This window comes from Schistocerca gregaria, chromosome 3 (genome assembly GCF_023897955.1).
Source record: "Schistocerca gregaria isolate iqSchGreg1 chromosome 3, iqSchGreg1.2, whole genome shotgun sequence".
In the NCBI taxonomy this organism is placed as follows: domain Eukaryota; kingdom Metazoa; phylum Arthropoda; class Insecta; order Orthoptera; family Acrididae; genus Schistocerca; species Schistocerca gregaria.
The window spans coordinates 183,065,400-183,090,986 of record NC_064922.1 but is presented as its reverse complement, the minus strand read 5'-3'; the positions used below and the strand labels follow the sequence as shown (position 1 = coordinate 183,090,986).

At 37.7% G+C, this 25,587-nt stretch overlaps 1 long non-coding RNA gene across 1 annotated transcript; it reads left to right on the top strand.

Moving 5' to 3' along the window:
* The first annotated feature begins 5,726 nt into the window (after positions 1 to 5,726).
* LOC126354071 (uncharacterized) lies at positions 5,727 to 20,386 on the top strand. The gene is made up of 2 exons (XR_007565262.1): positions 5,727 to 6,626; positions 14,992 to 20,386. It is a non-coding gene; the product is annotated as an uncharacterized LOC126354071 (long non-coding RNA).
* The last annotated feature ends 5,201 nt before the right edge of the window (positions 20,387 to 25,587 follow it).

Genomic DNA, 25,587 nt, shown 5'->3' with positions numbered 1-25,587 from the left:
ATTTTAAGCAATATTACAAAAATGTTGTGGAATTGCGGTCATTAAAAAGTAGATTTTTGATTTTTAGTACTTTGAAGATACTGTACAGCACTTGAATTTGATTTTACACAAAACACATTTATCAATGAGTAGTAGTAGTTGTTGTTGTTGTTGTTGTTGTTGTCTTCAGTCCTGAGACTGGTTTGATGCAGCTCTCCATGCTACTCTATCCTGTGCAAGCTTCATCATCTCCCAGTACTTACTGCAACCCACATCCTTTTGAATCTGCTTAGTATATTCATCTCTTGGTCTCCCTCTACGATTTTTACCCTCCATGCTGCCATCCAACGCTAAATTTGTGATCCCTTGATGCCTCAGATCATGTCCTACTAACTGGTCCCTTCTTCTTGTCAAGTTGTGCCACAAACTCCTCTGCTCCCCAATTCTATTCAATACCTCCTCATTAGTTATGTGATCTACCCATCTAATCTTCAGCATTCTTCTGTAGCACCACATTTCGAAAGCTTCTATTCTTCTTGTCCAAACTATTTATCGTCCATGTTTCACTTCCATACATGGCTACACTCCATACAAATACTTTCAGAAACGACTTCCTGACAATTAAATCTACACTTAATGTTAGAAAATTTCTCTTCTTCAGAAACGCTTTCCTTGCCATTGGCAGTCTACATTTTATATCCTCTCTACTTCGACCATCATCAGTTATTTTGCTCCCCAAATAGCAAAACTCATTTACTACTTTAAGCGTCTCACTTCCTAATCTTATTCCCTCAGCATCACCCGACTTAATTCGACTACATTCCATTATCCTCGTTTTGCTTTTGTTGATGTTCATCTTATACCCTCCTTTCAAGACACTGTCCATTCCATTCAACTGCCCTTCCAAGTCCTTTGCTGTCTCTGGCAGAATTACAATGTCATCGGCGAACCTCAAAGTTCTTATTTCTTCTCCATGGATTTTAATACCTACTCCGAATTTGTCTTTTGTTTCCTTTACTGCTTGCTCAATATACAGATTGAATAACATCGGGGAGAGGCTACAACCCTGTCTCACTCCTTTCCCAACCACTGCTTCCCTTTCATGCCCCTTGACTCTTATAACTGCCATCTGGTTTCTGTACAAATTGTAAATAGCCTTTAGCTCCCTGTATTTTGCCCCTGCCACCTTTAGAATTTGAAAGAGAGTATTCCAGTCAGCATTGTCAAAAGCTTTCTCTAAGTCTACAAATGCTAGAAACGTAAGTTTGCGTTTCCTTAATTAATTTTCTAAGATAAGTCGTAGGGTAAGTATTGCCTCATGTGTTCCAACATTTCTGCGGAATCCAAACTGATCTTCGCCGAGGTCAGCTTCTACCAGTTTTTCCATTCGTTTGTAAAGAATTCGCGTTAGTATTGTGCAGCTATAACGTGTTAAACTGATAGTTCGGAAATTTTCACATCTTGTATAGACCCTCTATATACTCCTTCCATCTTTCTGCTTTCCCCACTTTGCTTAGAACTGGATCTCCATTTGAGCTCTTGATCTAAAAGTGGTTCTTTTCTCCAAAGGTCTCTTTAATGTTCCTGTAGGCAGTATCTATCTTACCCCTAGTGAGCCTCTACATTTGTCCTCTATCCATCCCTGCTTAGCCATTTTGCACTTCCTATGGATCTCATTTTTGAGACGTTTGTATTCCTTTTTGGCAGCTTCATTTACTGCGTTTATATATTTTCTCCTTTCATCAATTAAATTCAATATTTCTTCTGTTACCCAAGGATTTCTACTAGCCCTCGTCTTTTTACCTACTTGATCCTCTGCTGCCTTCATTTCTTCATCCCTCAAAGCTACCCATTCTTCTTCTACTGTACTTCTTTCCCCCATTCCTGTCGGTTGTTCCCTTATGCTCTCCTTGAAACTCTGAACAAGCTCTGGTTCTTTTAGTTTATCCATGTCCCATCTCCTTAAATTCCCACCTTTTTGCAGTTTCTTCAGTTTTAATCTACAGTTCATAACCATCTGATACCTTCTAGTATCTCCAGGAGTCTTCCGGGTATACAACCTTCTTTCATAATTCTTGAACCAAGTGTTAGCTATGATTAAGTTATGCTCTGGGCAAAATTCTACCACCAGACGGCTTCCTCTTTCATTTCTCTCCCCCAATCCATATCCACCCACTACGTTTCCTTCTCTCCCTTTTCGTACTCTCGAATTCCAGTTATCCATGACTATTAAATTTTTGTTTCCCTTCACTACCTGAATAATTTCTTTTATCTCATCATACATTTCATCAATTTCTTCATCATCTGAAGAGCTAGTTGCCATATAAACTTGTACTACTGTAGTAGGCGTGTGCTTCATGTCTATCTTGGCCAAATAATGCGTTCACTGTTGGTAGTAGCTTACCCGAACTCCTATATTTTTTTTTTTATTCATTATTAAACGAACTCCTGCATTACCCCTATTCGATTTTGTATTTATAATCCTGTGTTCACCTGACCAAAAGTCTTGTTCCTCCTGCCACCGAACTTCACTAATTCCCACTATATCTAACTTTGACCTATCCATTTCCCTTTTTACGAGGGTCAGTCAAAAAGTAATGCCTCCTATTTTTTTTTTTTTTTTCTACGTTTAATTGGTAGGAAATTTAAATGCAATTACGTAGGTTGAAAACCACAACTTGAGGATCATTTTTACATTTTTCAATGTAATCTCCGCCCATCTCTACAGTTTTGGTCCATCTTTGAACAAGGGCATGTATCCCAGCACGGTAAAAATCACAGCTCTGCTTCCTAAGCCATTGACGCACGGATGTTTTGACGGCCTCCTCATCTTCAAAATGAATCCCACGATGAGCTTCTTTTAGTGGCCCGAACAGATGGAAGTCTGATGGTGCCAGGTCAGGGCTGTATGGGGGATGAGGCAAAACTTCCCATCCAATTTTGACAATCTCGTCAGAGGTGTGACGACTGGTGTGTGGTCTTGCATTGTCATGCAAAAGAAGAACATCTGCCATTGATTTTGTTGGGCGAACTCGCTGAAGGCGTGCTTTAAGTTTTTTGAGGGTTGTCACGTATCGAACAGAATTTATTGTGCATCCCTGCTCCAAAAAATCAACCAGAATCACACCCTCTGTATCCCAGAAAACTGTTGCCATAACTTTCCCTGCCGATTGCACAGTTTTGAATTTTTTCTTCCTCGGCGAGCTTGTGTGACGCCACTCCATTGACTGCCTCTTTGATTCGGGTTCAAAAAAATGCACCCATGTTTCGTCCCCGGTCACAATTTTTTTCAGAAACTCATCTCCCTCCAAACTGAAGCGCTGCAAGTGTTGGGAGGCTATTGTTTTCCTTGCCTCTTTATTCTGATCGGTTAACATTCTTGGAACCCACCGTGCACAAACTTTTGAGTACCCCAATTGTTTAATAATCGTGATCACACTGCCTTTACTAAGAGAAATAATGCGACACACTTCATCTGCAGTCACCCGACGGTCACCACGAATGATGTCATCAACTTGCTGAATGTTGTGTGGAGTCACTGCACTCACCGGCCTGCCGCTCCGCTTTTCGTCAGTCAACGGTGTTTGCCCTTCAGCTTCCTTACAACGACGAACCCATCGTCTAACAGTGCTGACATCCACTGTCACGACACCATACACCTTCTTCAGTCTTTCATGAATGCGTATGGGCGTTTCACCTTCTGCATTCAAGAATTCAATCACACAACGCTGTCTCAAACGAACATCGATGTCGGCCATCTTACAAACTTCTGCTGTGCTGCCACCTGTTGACACAGAAGGTTACTACTGCAGTGGATTGCAGAAGGAGGTTTGAGGAATGGCGCCAAATTCAAATTTTTCACTTAACTTAATTTTTTTAAGTAGAAAAAAAATGGGAGGCATTACTTTTTGACCGACCCTCGTAAATTTTCTAACCTACCTGCCCGATTAAGGGCTCCGACATTCCACGCTCCGATCCATAGAACGTCAGTTTTCTTTCTACTTATAACGACGTCCTCTTGAGTAGTCCCCACCCGGAGGTCTGAATGGGGGACTATTTTACCTCCGGAATATTTTACCCAAGAGGACGCCATCATCATTTAACCATACAGTGAAGCTGCATGCCCTCGGGAAAAATTACGGCTGTAATTTCCCCTTGCTGTCAGCCGTTTGCAGTACCAGCACAGCAAGGCCGTTTTGGTTAGTGTTGCAAGGCCAGATCAGTCAATCATCCAGACTGCTGCCCCTTTTCAGGAACCACACGTTTGTCTGGCACCTCAACAGATACCCCTCCGTTGTGGTTGCACCTACGGTATGGGCATCTGTATCGCTGAGGCACGCAAGCCTCCCCACCAGTGGCAAGGTCCATGGTTCATGGGGGTAGATCAATGAGTAAAACATTTTATTTTGGGGACTTCAGGAGTTCGGTAGGAGGTAGCAATAAAGTACAGATTAAAGATATTAAACTTGTTAAAAAAATTATTTCAAATTGTTTCATAGTGTTAGAAGTTTCCTCTTCTTAGAACAGTGGAGAGACTGCACAGAAGTTTCATTATTTTTCTTTTTACTAAAATTATTTAGTACTATATTTACAGTGGTCCATATAATTTTCTTAAACATTTCTGATACAGTGTTCTGAGGACAAGAACTTTCACACAACAGATCAGCAGCCATAATTTTCCAAATTAGTTCAGCTGCTACTGCTCTTTGATTCAGCAGCTTCAGGAATGATGATGTTGCAAACAACTTTTGTAGAGTCAAGTAACTGTACATAAATACTGTCACAGGAAATTCACTTGGGAATTTCAAACTTCTTCTGTCCGATTGTCCAATTAAACTGTTGTTCAGTTGTCATTGACCTATCCAGTATCAACAAATCTGTGCAGTCACTACACTGAAGTTTCCTAATCAATGAGTGGCAACAGAAACCAGCAATGTAAGTTAAAACCGGGGGTTCAGATTCAAATTTTTTAAAATCAAATGCACTGATATTGACATTAAAGGTATATTCACTATCATTCACACTGCTCTCAGTACTTTGATCACAACTATGCATCTCTACAATTCTCAGCTTCTTTTGTGGGTGAACATTGAGTTCTAAAACTGTCATGAGTCTTAACTTCTTTTCAGTTTCTAACTGCTGCTTAAGTGAGATATGATACTGACCTCCTGATAACTGTCTATATAGACCAAACCATGCTTCCAGAGAATCAGTCTGGAACTTAGATGGCAGAATATATGACATGTTTAGTTCCTTGCAACAGTATTCAGTTACTTGCATTAAGCCATATGTTGTGAGTCAGTGCTGTGTGTGTTTCCACAGAAAATTTACCATTCCCTGACTCTAATGTATGTCTCCTGCTTTATTGGTCAGAGGCTTCTGCATTTCTTCCTTCTGGTGAATTCCCTTCAGAGGTGCTTTAACATTGACGACCCCCACCAAGTCCTAATAAGATATATAAATTTAGCAGTACCTTCCCTGTTTTTTACATTAAGAACTGGCCCCAACACAACCATGCTACTTTCTACATAATCACTGAATATTTGAGTCACCAGCTTACCATTTTGCCTTCCTAAAGATGAAGGCCACAGGGCTTTCACAGACAACCCATAACCATATTTTAACAGTTTTTGGCTTTCTAAGTCATGTACGTCTCTAACTGCAGCAAAAGATGCATACCTAAAAATATCAGAATTGTCGAAATATGGATAACAAAAGTTTGCTTGTGGGTCTTCAGATTTATCCAGTTATTCCTTATGCAGTTAAAAATATGGACAGTGTCGTGCAGAAAAAAAAGGTCTTTTACCGTCTGTAGAAGATGGGTATACAAAACTGGCTTGTGGTGAATTTACAAAGTAACACATTTTCTGTTACTGGCATTATTATCGGTAACAAGTGAAACAACCTGAAAGCCAGGTGATTCTATACCTACTACTAAAGTTCTTACTACATTAAACAAGATCTCTGCATTCATTTTTTTTCACAGGCAATACATGTACAACTACTTTGAAAGGAGAAACAATGCTCTGAATCATGAATACATTTGCACTGGTTGCTATTTCAGCAGTGTCCAAAGTCATTCCAGTAATATTCCCCCCCTTTATAATCTATGTGTGGTTTGTGTGGATCTCATCTAGTCTAAAGGCAACAAACAGTTCATGTGGTTCCAAACATGAAACTTCATCATTCATTTTTGTCAGCAGCTGGTAATACATTTCTTGCTTGATGGCTGTGATTGGTCAGCCGCCTTCCAGCTAACTGTCAGCCATGACCGCATGTGTTTGTTGATGATTCGAAATTACTTTCATGACTGAGAAGGAATATACTTCACAGTTTCTCTGTACAGAGAATTTGAGAGCTGTGGAAGATACACAGCAATGAATACATGGACAAAAGTAGAAAGTCTGTTGCCATAAAAAAAATGACAGAAATGCCTGGGTGACAGGAAGGTTACAGAGGATGCCATGAAAAAAAATCAACATTTTGCATGTGTGTTTCAGGTGTGAAAGTAGTAAGATAAGGAAGAGCAGTGTGTCTGGTTGTTTCACAGACAGTGTTTATGTACCAACTCTGTGATAGTATAATGAACTTAAAATATTTGTATCATCATGTGAAGCCTAACAGGAACAAGTACCACAGAAAGAGAGGTATGTTATATTTCAAATGTTTATTGAAGGGGCCTGTACACGTTCAGTATGTATTGACAATATTAGTTTGTCAAACCATCAGTATATTGAAGCGACCTCACACACTATCAATAATATTGACAAAAACTGTCGGTTAGCAATGTGATTTCAAGAGGGTGACATGTCGAATGCTTAGGAGAAAGTGTGTGCTGCAATTACATTAGCTGTAGCTTACAATAACAGAAAGCATTTAAAAGAGAAAAAGGAATCGGAGAATGGTTTAAAAATAGAAAAAAAGGAGCAAGTGGTGATATATGAATTTACTTATTGAAATGTAACCACAGACCCGAAAGCTTTGATGAACTATTTACAGACGAGACCTTTCTCGTATGACAAATTATTATTGTTGATAAGACAAAGAAGCTAAATATGTTAATGAGGGAGGCAATTCCAGTCAAAGGCAGAGTGGAAGTGACATTGAGATTTCTAGTGATGGGCAGGTCATTTGAATGTTTGAAATTTGGTGCTGTAATGTCAGCAAACACAGTCAGCAAAATTGTTATGGAAACTTGTGAAGCAGTTATATCTGCCCTACAAGAATATATTCAGGTAATGAATACTATTCTCTGCTTACTTCATCCTCCTTACATACCACAAGTGGCTCCATTTGAGCTGACAGACAGACACAAGATTTGGGGTGGCTTGGTGGCAGAGTAATTTAGATTTTGACACAGAGTGTAAAAATTGCACCAAGTTCTCCAGCCATTCTGGTAAATTACAGCAGGGACAGTCATTGCCCATGAAAAGTTACTATCCCTCCCAACACACATTTTTCTTTGCATCTGTAGCAACAAGAGTAATACACCATAGCTATTACACTATCAACAAACGGTGAAAATACAACAAAAATTCTTGATATTATAAACTTAAAACTCTCAAAGCAAATTCTAGTGTTAAATTGTTGATTTTCTTTATTTAAACTTACGAATTGTCGCCTGAATATGTTTCTTGTATTTCATTATATCTGTTTCTACTATTGTGTTAAAATTTCATGTATTGACTCGTTCCATGACCATGGAGACTTCTCCTTAATTTGGTCCCACGGAACAATAAATAAATACATTCTCTGATAATTTGGTGTGAGTGACATGCGTTTTACGTATACAGGTAATAATGCACTGGGTAAAAGCTGTAGACTTGCATATTTCATCCACCTATACATAATACGCATAAAAATACTTGTTAGAGATTTGTCCAATATGTAAGTTCATGTTATGAATTCACATTGGTATTTTAGTTTATATGAGGGCAGAGGGTGAAATGTGAAATGTGTTTTATTCACCTCATAACGTACAGAATGTAAGAACATAGGAGGGGCATTTGAAAAGTCCGTCTTTAAATAATGGTTGACATGATGTCCTTGGCTGTGCGGTGCACATGTTACGAATGATTCTTTTCTTTAGTTTTAAAATTCGTGTAATGTTTCCCGAGTTTCCCCAAAAAATTATGCCATAACAGATTCCAGGAGCTGTACATGGTATTTTTCTGGTGTCAGTGTGAGTGACACAGGCTAAAATTTCCATTGCAGGGGGCTACATGTCTTTCTGTTACTACAGCCTTTGCTTGGGAATCGCATTAAGAGGCTTAACCCTCTGAGACCCAAATTATTCTCAGCCATGAAAAAGAAATATCTATTCATTGTAATAGGTAAAAATGGGTATTAGAAACATAATAAATCCAACAAAATCACTGAACATATTTTTATTTACATTTTACAGAATGTCCATTGTAATGGACAAAGAGTATCAACGGTTGTTACATCCTGCATTGTGGAACATTTTGAAACAATTCCTTCCTTTGACAAAACTTAGATGAACATTACATTTCTCACAAAATACATGAGTTTTATTCTTACAACTAGGCATTTTACACCTTGAAGCTTCTGTATTATCATGGTACTCAGGAAAGTGTCCAGTAAGATCATTCCTAATCTCTGGCAACGGACGAATCTCAGTTCTTGCTCTTTTTGCTTTTATGTCCTGTAAATCACTGCTTGGTGTGCCACGTTTCACTTTGGTACTAGTGCCCATTTTTACAAGAGCCTCTCTTATTCTCATCTTAAAATGAAGCAAATGCATTCTCTCTCTCTCTCTCTCTCTCTCTCTCTCTCTCTCTCTCTCTCTCTCTCTCTCTCTCCCCCCCAGTGATTCAGTATTTCTTTTGTATTTCAACCAACTGTTCACACATGCTAAATCTACAGTGTGGAACAACATTCTCAATGTCCATTTTCTAGATTTAATAAAAATCCTATACATGCTAATTAACACATCTATTTTGTCAACCCCGTAGCACGGTTGTAACAACGTACAACTTCAGGCCGTGAGACAGAAACGTATGTCTTTCTTGACTTTTCCCAGTGCTGTACTTCATCTTGACTACCACATCCTACAAAATTTGATGCCAGAACTACTGGTCTGTAGTCAAACCATTTACACACTATCACTGCTTTATTCATGCTCACGACTTCTTCATAAAAACCACGCCCTTTCTTTTTCAAATCCTTATCACTGGTGAAAGGTACGTTTGGCATGCGACATAGTCTTGCTGTTCCTGCTGCATATATATTTTTTTATTTTTAACATTTCTAGTAAGTTGAATGTTGTGAAGAAATTATCAAAATATAAATAAGCATGTTCCCTGTTAATTCTCTCAACAAGTTTTAGAACAATAGATGCCCCTAAACCAAACTATTTTTACAAAAGTGTTCGAGATTTCTGGAGTATCTCCTTGGTACAACAGAAAGTCATAGCACAGATCACTTCTTCCACATAATAAAAACAGTTTTATACCCCAAGGTTTAGGCTTTCCCTTACAATACTGCTTTACTCCTAAATGACCTTTGAAAGGAATCATTTGCTCATCAACACACAATTCTTCCTCAATCTGTAGTTCCAAACATCTACGTCTAATACAATCATAAATGGGTCTCACTTTGTAAAATTTGTCTTTGCAATTTTCTGGCCTTGCCAAATTGTCAACTACAAGGAAATTTGATCTCAGTTGGAAAAATCTCTCTCTTGACATACTTTCCACAAAGAGATCTAAATGCAATGCTGAATCCCAATACATTCTAACTCTGGGGTATTTCAAGCATCTCATAATTATATGAAGTCCTAGGAAAGCCTTTATTTCCATTACATTTGTTGGTGTAAATGTTTTCCCATGTTGCAATGCATACATGTTGGTTTTTTCAACCATATTTTCTAAGCAAGCATGAGAAATGTACTCTGAAAAATATTCAATGGGTGTCATATCACACTCTGATGGCTGCACTGAATACTGGTCTTCACCTATAGGTGTGCTTTGGAGTGTAGGCGATTTTCTTCTCCATCTAATATCACTTTTTTCAGTAAACACCGACTCACATGGAATAATAGTGTGTTCAACATTTGAGTCCTGTGCATAAGTATGATTTTGGTCATATTCTTCTGTGCTGCAACTATCGTCCTCCAGTTGTTCCTCTTTGTAGTTTGTGACTACATCAGCACCTAAAAATGACAATGCAGTATAGCAACACCCAGGTCAAAATATGTATATAATAGTCAGGTGAGATTGATAGTTTTATTATTACATACCAGGTCTAGTGCATTGTGGAATAGATTCTGCATCATCAGGGCCACTTTCATCGTTTTCTGAGAGCTCTAAGTCAGAAACCTTACCTGACATCAGCAAATCCAGTATTTGGGAAGCATCCCTCTCAATATGATAAAATTCTGAAAATCAATTCCTCAGATGTAAGCAATTTCATGAACAGTGTTGAAACAAGACGCAAATACCAAGTCTGAAGCAATAACATCAAGTACAACTACTGCAATATTGTACATAACTGCTTGGAATTTTATCTACCAAACCTTTGGTAACATAAAATAGTTTCGTCCCCTACGTTACAAAAAAAAAGGCGCAGTTGCATCACAGAAGTTATTTTCATATAGCAGAGATACATTACAAGCACACAAGTAAAAACAACCATTGGGACTAAATGTCCATTTCAATGGACATCAGTTTTGTAACGTTGATAATACAGTGATTTTCCGAAGCATGTATGTAATTTTGCTATAGAAAGTATCCAAAACCTTACTAAAACAAATAAAACTTAAAAACAATGGGAACTCTAACCTTTAAACACGTAAACTTAATCGAAATATGTACCCACCTTTTACATGCATCCTCTGTGCGGCCATTTGTCTCAAACAACTTCCAAATACTTCGTGACTGCACCACTAGATGGCAGGATCGCCCATCAGATTGAACCACAAGACTTCCATTGCGACGTACAAGCAATCCTAAAAACATCAGTGCTTTCAGATACGAGATATTACTCTCGAAAAGTAGTGTCCATTGAAATGGACAAGGGGTCTGAAAGGGTTAAGCAACTCTTAGCTCATCTGACACCTACCTGACCTTTGGGGGCTACAGTGCAGGTGTTTGTCAGCACAACCAAGATTTGATGGGGGTGGGGTCCTGTATCATACTCTAGCTCATTACATCTATACAGCATATTTTTGAAGTAGAAACATTTTTCCATATTGCTTTGTAACTGAACAAATTGTTACTCAGTGCCCTACAGCTAGAACATCTAGGCTACTACGCTATTTAGTTAATTACAACTATGGGCAGCATGTTCTGATGTTTGAGTTAATCTTTAAATATTACTTAAATGTATGTAATAGTTGTGTAATTGTAGTGTCCCTTCAACAGTTGGAACTAAAATTAAAGTATGGATTTCAGAACACATTTTGTGAACTTTTTTTTTGATACTTTGTCAAACTTTTATCGATCTTCAGCTTAAGCTGTAGTCTGAAAGCAATTTTCATAAGCTTGGCAGTCTTCATTTTCTATTAAATTTAAAAAAGATTGAGATCCACACTTTGGCTATTATCTGCTATGCTTTATATTTTGTGAAGAAGTTGTAGGCCTTGTTGAGTATATTATGATCTGTATTACAGCCTCTTTGTGTATTTATTGATTTACCATGTAGTGACATTAATGCCACCCTTGATGATGATTATGATGATGAAATCAATGATATTAATTCCACAAATCTGTCACTATTATATCTTTCATATACCCATTGAAATAAATAATAAAACATATGGTGTTGTGCCAAGTAATAATTTTATTTCAGTTGCCAAAAATGGCAGAGCAATGGACTGATGTTGCTCATGGTTTTAGAAGAAAGTGGAATTTTCACAAATGTCTGAGTGCCATATATTGTAAAGATATATCAATTAAAATCCCATAAACTGAGGTTATGTTTACCACAATTACAAGGGCTATTTTAGTGTGGTGTTGATGGCCATTGTGGACGCTCACTTCAGATTTCTGCCTATTGATACTGGGTTCAATGGAAGAATTCTTGATTGCAGTCTCATTCACCGCACCATATTTTGTGATCCGTTTGAGAGTGAGGCGTTATCACTAGAACCACCGAACATATTGTATACTTAGAACCGCTGATGTGGTCATTTTGACTGCTATATGAAAATTATTATTTTTGTTCTCATTATCATCATTTCAAATGTGTATTTTAGGTTTATAAAACTAAAATAAGATGAATTATGTAATTTTTCTCAAATTTAAAGTTTTTTATTTCATTTATTGCAAACAAGAATGAGTTTTTACAAATGTTTTATCTAATTAATAAACAGTTTTTATTTCAAATTCTTTTAATAAAGAAGCTGACGTATTTATTGTGCAGTCATTATTATAAAATTAATTACTGTATTTTATGTAGTGCACTTAGTCATGAAATCTGTTTGTCAAATCCACATACCGCAACATGTTTGTGAAACACTGCCAGGTGTTTTCTTCAGTTTATTAGCACTCACTGATGTGAATTACATATCTTTGTTAGCTGGAAATACATACCACATCATTAGTTATGTCCTTTGAACAAGAACCACACACTCGCTGTTTGCACTTTTTGCAGATATAACTTGTCTTATTTCTACACCTGTTCATTTGACATTATCTCCTCATTTTATTTCTTTCAACAGATTCAGCTTATGTTTCCACCAAGTTACATTTTGAGTCCATGTACCCCATATGAAGCTCCTCCGATAGATATAATTTCGACAATTGATTCTCATCCCTGTTACTTTCTTAAGAATGATCCCCCAATTTGATAGCTTCCAAGTCAAGAATATTATGAAATACGTGAACTGGCCGTCTAAGAGTATCAGCATGAACAATATCTTCTTGCCATTTGACCCAACACATGAACACCATATCTTGTATTGTTGTAGAAATCTATTGTTTCTGGAGGTTTTTTTTTTAAGTTCAACTTCCGAATGAAAAATGCTATGCAGAAGCACATTCTTGTTTTGTTTGTCTTGATATACAGTAAGAGTGCCACTGGAATGTTCGAAGAGATTTGAGTCATAAAGATTAGCCTTCATTGCCTTCACAGCATGAGGGATTTCTCTTCTAGATTGTACAAAAAAAAAAGTGGGAAATTATTCTTTTCATATTTTTCTGCAAACTAATAAATAAGCATGATATAAATGTAAATGATAATTCAGTGAGGCTTACATAGAGGTCCACATACACTCCTGGAAATTGAAATAAGAACACCGTGAATTCATTGTCCCAGGAAGGCGAAACTTTATTGACACATTCCTGGGGTCAGATCCATCACATGATCACACCGACAGAACCACAGGCACATAGACACAGGTAACAGAGCATGCACAATGTCGGCACTAGTACAGTGTATATCCACCTTTCGCAGCAATGCAGGCTGCTATTCTCCCATGGAGACCATCGTAGAGATGCTGGATGTAGTCCTGTGAAACGGCTTGCCATGCCATTTCCACCTGGCGCCTCAGTTGGACCAGCGTTCGTGCTGGACGTACAGACCGCGTGAGACGACGTTTCATACAGTCCCAAACATGCTCAATGGGGGACAGATGCGGAGATCTTGCTGGCCAGGGTAGTTGACTTACACCTTCTAGAGCACGTTGGGTGGCACGGGATACATGCGGACGTGCATTGTCCTGTTGGAACAGCAAGTTCCCTTGCCGGTCTAGGAATGGTAGAACGATGGGTTCGATGATGGTTTGGATGTACCGTGCACTATTCAGTGTCCCCTCGACGATCACCAGAGGTGTACGGCCAGTGTAAGAGATCGCTCCCCACACCATGATGCCGGGTGTTGGCCCTGTGTGCCTCGGTCATATGCAGTCCTGATTGTGGCGCTCACCTGCACGGCGCCAAACACGCATACGACCATCATTGGCACCAAGGCAGAAGCGACTCTCATCGCTGAAGACGACACGTCTCCATTCGTCCCTTCATTCACGCCTGTCGCGACACCACTGGAGGCGGGCTGCACGATGTTGGGGCGTGAGCGGAAGACGGCCTAACGGTGTGCGGGACAGTAGCCCAGCTTCATGGAGACGGTGGGGAATGGTCCTCGCCGATACCCCAGGAGCAACAGTGTCCCTAATTTGCTGGGAAGTGGCGGTGCGGTCCCCTACGGCACTGCGTAGGATCCTACGGTCTTGGCGTGCATCCGTGCGTCGCTGCGGTCCGGTCCCAGGTCGACGGGCACGTGCACCTTCCGCCGACCACTGGCGACAACATCGATGTACTGTGGAGACCTCACCCCCCACGTGTTGAGCAATTCTGCGGTACCTCCACCCGGCCTCCCGCATGCCCACTATACACCCTCGCTCAAAGTCCGTCAACTGCACATACGGTTCACGTCCACGCTGTCGCGGCATGCTACCAGTGTTAAAGACTGCGATGGAGCTCTGTATGCCACGGCAAACTGGCTGACACTGACGGTGGTGCACAAATGCTGCGCAGCTAGCGCCATTCGACGACCAACACCGCGGTTCCTGGTGTGTCCGCTGTGCCGTGCGTGTGATCATTGCTTGTACAGCCCTCTCGCAGTGTCCGGAGCAAGTATGGTGGGTCTGACACACCGGTGTCAATGTGTTCTTTTTTCCATTTCCAGGAGTGTATGTGGACCTCAGGTCTCACTGTCATTTACACAAATACATAAGATTTTTCACAATTGACGTAACCAAAGAACAACGCATGTTGGTAATCAAAGGTGTGACACACTGTCTACAATTTTTTTATATTTTTTTTAAGAGTCTCATTTTTAGTCCAAGCAGAAGTTTTCATTTTAAAGCTTCAACTGTTATTTTGCTTTTATTTAATTATAAACCTTGAAAACACTGTTATTTAAAAAGGTAAAAAATTCTTAGCCTAAGAATTAAAAAACATGACCATACCATTTCCAAAGTTATGCTTTAAATGACATACACGTGTTTCTCCAAAATTTAATCTATTTATGATCGTTACAAATCTTTTACAGGGACTGAACCGTCAAATGATGTGACCTCTGTTTTAATAGTTGAAACCTGATTAATTTCAGAAGCCTTTATCTGCCTGTTGCAGAGCAGGATAAAAGGGCCTGATGTGAGACACAGCTACATAAAAAAATAAAATAAATTGGTTCATATGGCTCAGCTAGCTGCAGAAGGTGATGTGATTTTGTGTAGAGGTACGAGGAAGCCTGGAACATGGGATCAGAGACATGCAGCCCCCTATGTGGGTACTGCTACACGGAGCAGCTGATATCCAAGCTTCAAAGTGGCAGACATTCCTCGTATCCGAGAGACTATAGTCAATGTATAAAACTAATTCCAGACGTCTTGTCTCAGACTGTGGGAGACATCTTTGGAGGTCAAACAGCAACCTCCCGAGATGTTTCTTGCAGTAGGAGATTGACAGGGAATAGTTTTACCTATCGACTATGATCCCTCCCCTCCCCTCCTCTCTCTCTCTCTCTCTCTCTCTCTCTCTCTCTCTCTCTCTCTCTCTCTCTCTCTCTCTCTCTGCCTGGCATCAAAAATAGGTTACATTCAGTACAAATTTATGTGAGTAAAAGTATAACATGTCATAGGAAAAATTAAAATTATTTGTTTTTAAGCTACTCTAAGAGTTTATGGGTAGTGTGTTGATTTTGGTCTCTGTTTTTGTTCTGTGGTAGTTGTTGAAATGTTAGATAGTGTGGGTGCTTTCTATTACAATAAGAGAATTTTTGTTCAGTGCCTTCACTTTTGCAGGTCCACATTGCTTCTAATTTGTGTGGAAAGCCCAAGAAAAAACTGGACGAATTGTTTGTTAGCTAGCTTCAGTTGTTCATTTGAAATGTAGTGAGGTGATGTGTTTCTAGTTTTTTAGGAGGTCCATTTTATTGTATTTGTTCATTTTGTGTAATTTTTGTAAGTTGCCTTTAATGTATGAATCAGTGCGTCCATGTTGATCTATGAGAATAGCAATTGCAGATTTAATTAAATAAGTCTAAAAGCTTCCAAGTGTTCACTGTATTGTATATTAAACTTGCTACCTGTCTGATCAAGAGAAAAACTGGGGCAATTGCCACAACCAGTCTTGTATATTCCTGACTTATCAAGATATAGGCTGGTGGCTTTGGTGCTGTATGATATGATACATTATGCTACACAGTGTTACATACCATTTTATGTTTAAAGTAGATATCGTTGTCATGGCAGTAATGTGGAGAAAATATTAATTTATTGTTTATTCCTTGATAAATCATTTACAGAAGTCACCTTAATTGAAAAAGGAAATAATTTGTAAAGAATTAACTACAGCAGAACATTGTTACTAGTTTTTGAAAGAGACCACAGATTTCAAATTCCATGAACAGGAAACCATACTACTGGAAAATGCATAATTTGGTAATGATAAAGTTTCTTTGTCAGTGAAAATTTGGACTTGAGGTTACCCTATTTGGGGCTTGAGGTCATATAATTAAAAACTGCAGTTGTTTGTTGTTCAGTAATGTTGATTTTTAACCTTCTTTACTCAGTGTTATGTAAATAATCCTCTTTATAGTGTGGATTATTTAGGAGATAATGCTTTAACTGAATTCTTAAATATTTGGTTTGTAATTGTCTTTTATCTCCATAGGAAATTTATTGTCCAGTTTTATTCACTTGTAGAAAACACTTATTTTGTGGGTTTTGTTTGTTTATTTATGGTAAATATTAAATTTTGTTGGGATCTTGTTGCATGATCATGAATGTTACTATTTGTCAAGTAATTGCCGAACTGTGTGATTGCTGATGGGATTATTTGAGAATGGGACCTGTTTAGATTAGTACACTCACTCGAAAAACAGTTTGAAATTGTCTTGTAGGAGACGACATGAAGTCTATACTACATGTAGATTTACAATATTTAGTGTACAGTCAATTGTAAATGAACTTCTGGTCATCAGGATTTACACAGAACAATAGGCTGTAGAGCTACAGGTGTCTGGTGTGTGCTTTTTGTCAAAAACTACTACTTGTCAAATTTCATAGTTTAAAGAAATTGTACACTACTCAAATTAATGTTTCAAGTGAAATGCTTACCTTACCTGAAATTTCATACGTGTAGTTACAAATTGATTTACTGTGAACTGTACATAAACTGTGATGATTTTATGTCCTAAATATAGCAGTCATCATTATCCAAATCGGTTGTTACATTGCTTAATGAAAGTAGCTTGTTTTGTTGGTAGAAGCATCATTCTTTTATGTTTAAAGTCTTCTGGTAACATAAGCAGTTCATTCTCATCATTTGGTAACTTGACAAACATTTTGCTACTTAAATGATTATTGTTCAGGGAAATTAAGTTGATGTCAATAGAATTCACAGTACAGAGTTGTTTGACATAGTGTGTAAAATAGCTTTTGCTCTATGTATCTGAAAAATTTATATGCATTTTACTGAATGTAAATCTGCTCCACTGACAATTTATGGTGTAACTATTACTTTTGTTTGGTTCAGTCTTATTTGGTTATGTTTTTGTATGTATATGAAACCAGATAAATCAAAATAATAATAATTTTTGTGTTAAAAAAAGTGCCATGTACTTAGGTTAACAATAGTACCATTACTAAATGAACTTACAAATTATTATCAAATGGCATTATTTATCTGTGTAAATTTGTGATTTTCCTTTGTTACAAAGCCCTTGATAATTTCATGTTCATTTTGCTTGGGGCATTTTGATTTGATGGTAGACTTCATTGTGACCTCTTTTATGTGTATTGAGCTTCTTATTAAGCTATGTTCAGCCTGTATGGTTCAGTTCTCAATAATATCTCTGGAATTGTGGGAGTAGATGTCTGTCTGTATTCATGGAATCATAAATATGATGACTTTTGGTAGCATGACATATCTTGATTTCGTAGACTTTCCTGGCGTAATAATTGCTGATATTCTTCACAGGTTTGCAGCCGGATCATATCATCTGGACGATGACATGATCCGGCTGCAAACCTGTGAAGAATATCATGACGTATCTAAGTGTTACAAGTGGCAACTACAACAGTCAGTAATACTTACAGAAATTCAGTACAATTTTTACATGCATTAGTATTTAATTTTACCACATATCATAAATACTAATTTTATGGAAGTGTCATTTACTTGTAGAAACACTTGAAACATTGTATGTCTAGCCTATATAATCTGTGTTAGCAGTGGGATCTTGCTATATGCCACTTCAAAATTCATTGTATATATAGAGGCATATTTCAGTTAATTTTTTTAACTTTAATTTGAGCAGTTTGGTTACTACTTCTCCTGTCATTGTTCTGTATACATTTAGTCGAAGGGACTAAGGAGATAGTGTCTGTTAAAGCAATTTCTATGTCAAAATTGATATTTTTGACATTTCCATAGTAGTATTGTCCATTTGTTGTGATGTGTATTGTTTTAATTTTCGCTAATTTTTGGAACCATTACTTCTGTTGTTGTTGCTGTTGTTGTTGTTGCTATTAACAGTACTGAGAAGTTAATATTCTTATGTGGGAGACACATCTACTTGGAGTGAAGCTAGTGTAATGGACAAGGAAGTTGAACAGTGGTCTGCACCATCAAGATTCTGTCTCAAGTGCCTTCAATGTCTCCTACTTTTGGTGTTAGTGAAAGTAGTATGTATTTGAAGAATCTGTGAGTGAGTGTATGTGGTAACACTAGAATCAATCACTGAAGAGTCGCATTGAATTGTGTCCATCACAACTAAGTGGGTCAATATAAGATGCTTCGCCAAGCCTCATACTTTAAGGAGGTGATGTGATGGTGAAGGTCAGGACCTGTTATGCACAGTACAGGAACTATGCTGCCACACTTCCGTGTGGCCATCACTATGAAATTATGTTGTGGGAGCTGGAAAACATTTTACACTATCATTACAGCAAGACCAACCTGCAGCAAGAGACCACTGATATAGCCTCAGCTAGCTGAGCAATGATTACAGTGTGAACAAAATGAATGAATATGCTAACCCTCAGAAAGTCTTCACAACTTCTAGAACCATCAGGGACTTGCACTGACAATGGGGCTAGCATGAAGATGGGAGTGACGCAGTAATGATAACAATCTTCTGCAAATGAGCGTTGTTGAGACGCAAGCTACCCTTGAGTGCTCTATCAGAATTCATTCTGTCTGGTATGCGATCACCAAGGTGACACTGTTCGTAGCTGTACTGAACATTCCAGATTTCTTGGACTCCTGGTTTAATCCTCATCTTGATATCATTGGGCCACAATCTACCCTCTACATGGCAGTGGATATTTAAAGCTAAAGAAGACACTTCTGCGTACTTGCTAGGAAGAATGCGTACTGACCATGGTGCTAAAGTTTAAAATTTGGCATCAAATTTATGGGGATAAGCAACTTCCCACAAGTAATTACTATTCTGTTGAAAGCAATAGGTAAATATGTTATGTAATATATTATGTTATGACCACAGTACTTTTGGTATTTCTTTAAAAGTATTTGCTGAGTTGCTCTCAATATCTATTTGTTTTACTGCTTACTTTTTAGGATCACTGTAATTGTCAGTGCAGTGAACAACAACAACAACAACAACAAGAAGAAGAATATAATAATAAGTCTTGTCATAGAGAGCATATTTGTAATTATTTCTTTATTCCATCAGACAAGCTAATTGTTAGTCAGTATTTTTGTGATACTGTTTTGCTTGCCATTTGAGGCAAGTGTGAATGAAGACAAAAATTTTATTAAACGATTAATTTTTGGCATACATGCTTGTTGCTATAACAGTGATTATATGTTTAAACAAGTGATTAAAATTAAATTATGTAACATTACTGTCCATTCGATAGCATTCTATTTTCATTTGGATGGTGATATGATGTAATGTATCATAATGTCTTGTTTTAATATTTTTTATTTATCATCTTGAATTTGCATTTGACATTGCTTAGAGTTTTTGCAAGTCAGCAGCCAAAGATGTTTACAGTTAAAGAATTTACAAGTTTTTTAAGTATAGTTTTTTGTTTAAATGTTAATATTTCTTGGTTTTATTAATGGTTGTTTCATCACAATTACTTTTTTAAAGCTATGCTCTTTGCTGGCATACAATATTTTGTTTCTCTTTGTAATAAGTATACGTCAATTGGTTTTATCTGTTTCTGATACACATTATTTTGTTGTTAATCTCTTATAAAACAGATCATTGGATTGTGTATATTTATTCTTTTTACGTCTGTACAGTCCTGTCTAAAGTACTCATACAGAATTAAATGAAACACTGTTTGACATCCACACCTTTTTTTAATTTTGTCCCTGTGAATGTAATCATAAAACACACATTTCTTCTTCTGTGTCATTTATCAATGTGATGGGGGTAGTCTGGAATCAACCTCAAGATGTAATAAAAATCATGCAGTATTTTTGTCCATGACTTGTAGAAGGAGGTTCTCTGTGGTACTTGGTGTTATGTACACAACTCTGAAAGAAGATTATGTGCTATATTAAAACAATTTCCTGGCAAGGAAAATTTCATTTGCGACAACATTCTGAAATAAAATTTTCTCAGTTTTTTCATGACGGAACATAGACAACTTGACCATACGGCAACTTCCTATGCAATGATTGTCAGGAGCTGACTGTCCCAAAAAATCCTGCCGAAGCATTTTTCATATATAACTGTTAAATGTAAAAAGCCACCACAGTTTTAGTTAAAACTGTGTTCTTCCTGAAACTTAAAGAGGTACGTAAACCTTAAAGACAATAAGAATTTCATTATTGTTTTGATATAAAATTTTTTTGACAGGGCATCTGTAACTGAGTATTGTGGAATTGGATAACAGCTCACTTCAGTTGTAAAGACCAGTTCCAGGCGATTATAAACCCACCTTAAGGTGAACCATATCTCGGCTCCATGTGCGGGTGTCACCTGCCTGCAGCCTGGTGTATGGTGTGAGGTGGCCACGTACCTCATGGTTCCTTGTTTGCGTGAAGATGGGCTTATAATCTTCCAAAACTGGTCATGATCGAAACAATGAATTACTTAAACTTCTGCAGTTAATAATCTGATTCCTGTTTTGATATAATTGGTTTTCACCTGGGTGCAGCAGCTGTGTCTACAGCGAGACAATACAGAAGATGTGGAGAGGTAAGTAAATGGATGCTTATGTCAAGGCTGTGCTAATTGTCACATTTGTGCAGGACGTGATTCTGTACCAGGTAAATGCAGCATTCTATTTCGGAAGCTTTGAGCACATGTAACTTCCTTCAGTCTGTGGAATTGTGTAGCTTTTGGAAACGGGGCAAGAGGTACCTGCAGTATACTAGAAGCATTGAATTCCTTGACTATGAAGGCTTAATGCTGGAAGGAGTATTATGGTTTAATCTCCCATTGTTAAACCTGGCTTTACAGTGCTCACCCTGGTAGTAAATGTCTCACAATGAATCAAGTTACAACTGCAAGCATTATATCATCTCTCATATTCCAAAACAATGAATGTGAATTTCACTAGGTTTAATATTCTAACTATGGTATTTTAAGGAATTGTTCTGCATATCATCTATTGTTAACATACAGGTGATAGGATGTGAGATTGATTCCATTTAACATTCATTGTTCTGGCATTAGGAAGATTTATTGGATTTTCACATTCGTCCTGCATGTAAATGGAATATACTGGGTGTGAGTTTGTTTTATTGCTTCAAAATACATTTTATAGTTAGAGAAGTCAAAAGAGACAACAATCAAAGATTCAGTCATCAGTTAAACTGTAAACAAAAAGTCTATTTTGTGTCTGAGATTCCTTTGGTGTCTGATTCAGGTAATTTATAATTTACCCTTTCTGTACCTGTCGCATTCTAAGGAGATCTTAAATTTTGGTGTTGCAATTGAAAGTTTTATGTATATGCCATGAGAACAGGCTAACATGCCAAAAGTCTGCCATTTCTTTTCAAGGCTACATCAGTACCGGTCCCATCAAATTCTGCTTTATAAAAGGTTGGGAGACATAAAATGCTGACAGTCAAGAACACAGACATTGTGGACTGGAATTTTGAAATTTGCTGCTGGTTACTTGTAAACTTTAGGAAATAAATTTAGAAAATGATTGTGGAGCATAGTGCAGACAATGATAGGATGAGGATTCTGCCAGAATATTTGTGTAATGTGTCCATCATTCAGAGAGATACATTGACACACATTTTATTTTCTTCTCTGTCTTGGAATGAATAGTGTTACCTGTTCCAAAAAGAGTCATCAATAGATATAGTTCGCACTATTCGTACACAAGATTATACTTAAGTTAACAAATTTGAATACTCTTGCTGACTCCACATACATCTGACACCATCCTCACTTTCGTGATGTCTGGTAGCACAATCATATAGTCATAAACATACTGGTGATCTTAAACGGACACACTTTGTGTCCATCTCATTTCATAAGTATGATATATTGTCTTTATTGCTCAGATTGTGTATGTGTAAATTTTACATGGCCAGTCACCACGCGGAGAAGGTTTGACAACTGAGTATAATAACACTTCTCTTATTTAAAATAATAATAAATTTCTCCTAATCATTCAGGCAGAAGTATTATTATAACAAACCTTAAAAATAAATAAAATGAAGTGATCAGTTGATCACTGTAACTGGTTTTCATGGGCAGCATTGAAATGGTGATGCTAGGCCATGTATCAGTAATAAAGGTTCAAGTCACCAATGCTAGTGTGCATAAAATTGCATGCAAGAAAGCATAATAGGGCTGCATACTCATGAAAAGATAATGGAGAGAGATTCTTTGACTGATCATGCAAATTTGCATATAGGCAGCTACAATGATGGCCAATTCGCATCATTGTATAAAGACTTGTGTTTTGTCTCATCTCGTACTAAAGCTGAAACAGATAAGTGGTTAAGGACAAGGTATACACAAACATTTTCATTTTAACATGTATATTTGTCCTAAAATTTACAAGATCCCGTGCTAAAGAAACCAGTGTCACTTGTTTGACAGATTGCGTTTAAGTTTTACAGTGTTGTGATTCCATCTGAGGAATGGTCAATCGTCGTCGTCTTTTTTTAAAAGTCACGCAGTCCCCTTGAATGGCATTGACACGGTTTATCCCTAACTTGCAACACCATTCAACATGTCGTGAGATGGTTGCCATTAACTGTATGTAACACACATACTCGTTTCCAATTAACATATACTTATACTAACAATTCAGTAATCGATGTCACAAGACATTGTCCAGAATTTCATTTCCCATATATGTAAGGTCAAAGATAAAATAATGTTAGCTTCACTTTTATTTACATGGGCATCATCTTTTGCTCAATTTAGAGCTGCATTGTCTTTTTCGTCTTAGTGTAGCATTCTCACAAGGGAACCTCCCCATCGCACCCCCCTCAGATTTAGTTATGAGGTGGCACAGTGGATAGGCTTTGAAAAACTGTACACAGATCAATCGAGAAAACAAGAAGTTGTGTGGAACTATGAAAAAAATAAGCAAGATATACAAAGTGAGAAGTCCATGAGCAAGATATGAAACATAAATGTAACTGTGGGCTCAGGAATGCTGTGGTCCCGTGGTTAGCGTGAGCAATTGTGGAACAAGAGCGCCTGGGTTCAAGTCTTCCATGGAGAAAAAATTTTAATTTTTTATCTTCAGACAATTATCAAAATTCAGGCACTCACACAAAATCAACTTCGCTCTCCAAAATTCCAGGACATGTTCAGATTTGTTTGGACATATGCAGGATTTGACGGTCTACACACGGAAAAATTTGAAAACGTTAAAAACATATGTTTTGACAGAGCACAGGGAAAACTGTGCGACTGTGAAACTGTTGCAGTTTATGTGACAAACTCTTATGTTTCCATCACTTTTATGGGAATGATTATCACATCCACAAGAAAACCTAAATCGGGCAAGGTAGAAGAATCTTTTTACCCATTCGCCAAGTGTAAAAGTTAGGTGGATCGACAACATTTTCCTGTCATGTGACGCACATGCCGTCACCAGTCTCATATAGAATATATCAGACATGTTTTCCTGTGGAGGAATTGGTTGACCTATGACCTTGCGATCAAATATTTTCGGTTCCGGTTGGAGAGGCACGTCCTTTCGTCTACTCATCGCACGGTTTTGCGGTGCGGTCGCAAAACAGACACTAAACTTATTACAGTGAACAGAGACATCAATGAACGAACAAACAGATCATAGCTTTGTGAAAATAAAAAAAGTGAACTTTTCACTCGAGGGAAGACTTGAACCAAGGACCTCTCGTTCCGCAGCTGCTCGCGCTAACCACATGACCACGGCGCTCCTCAGCTCACATTATCCTTCATGTTGCCTATCTTGAGCATGGACTACTCAGTTTGTATATTTTGCTTATTTTTTCCCACATAATTTCTTCCTGTTTTCTCGATTGATCTGTGTTCAATTTTTCAAGGCCTATCCACTGTGCCAGCTTATTACTAAATCTGAGGGGGGTGCGATGGGAAGGTTCCCTAGTCAGCGCCTAGTTGTTTCATTGTTAACAAAATAATGATTATTATAAAGAATAAGGTTGCCATTGTAGATTTTACACTGATTCTGTATCACAGTATATTATGTACCTGGATATACAACCATTGTTCTCAACAGGTTAAGGAATAGTGAATCACACAATAGAATCAGTACCATTTGGCATTGAAATACAGAGTAATTGTTCTTGACGTCAAGTTGAGGGATATACAATTAAAATGGTTTTTTTTATGAAATCCGTTAAGTTTTGTGCCAAGGGACATGACCTTTCTTGAAGTAGTTTGTTTGTCTTATATGATTTACTACCTTTTGTTGCTGTGTAATCGTGCAAGTTCTGTGATTGCTGTGCAACACAACACAGTCTCTTATCTCAATCCACAGTAAATGTTCATAAAACACTGTGTATTAGCACCTATGTTATTCACCCTCTTTACATTCACTGACATTGCACGTTATTTGAAATTGTGCAACAGCACTACTTGTATTGCAGTCGGCTCAACAAATCAAGTCTGTAGCATGTAGTTAGCACTTGAAGCAGCAAGCTGAGTGTAGCTACAGAGTGTGTAACACGTTTTCGAGTGATATATGTAAGATGATGCTGCTACAGAGTCCATTGGCATCCAGCATTTCACACCATAGACCACAAGTAGTCAACTGCTCATCAGATACAGTTCAGGTAAGCAAAATGTGTGTTCTTACTTTGAGAGTTGTATTAATAGTTCGTTCACAGGTAGCAACTTACACCAAAACTTTAACTGCCTGTAGGTTCAAATCTTTACTTTGGCGAAAGCATCAAAGCAGCCACATACTCGCATAATGGTTTCCCGTAGTTTTTACTCTAGTTCTCATATAGTACTTAAACTTCATAGCTTGTCATTGTTTTTTTTTTTTTTACAAGGAACAATAACAGTTCAGATTTTTGTCCCTTCGGATCTCGACAAGAACTAGATTTAGTTATTCTGTATGTTCTATGTAGAAACATTGACAGTTTATCCTTGTCCTTTACAAAAGTGTTTAATTTGTATCTCATTATATCAGGCAAAGGTCAGTAAATAGCAACTAGGCTAAGCTAGTTTTCTGCA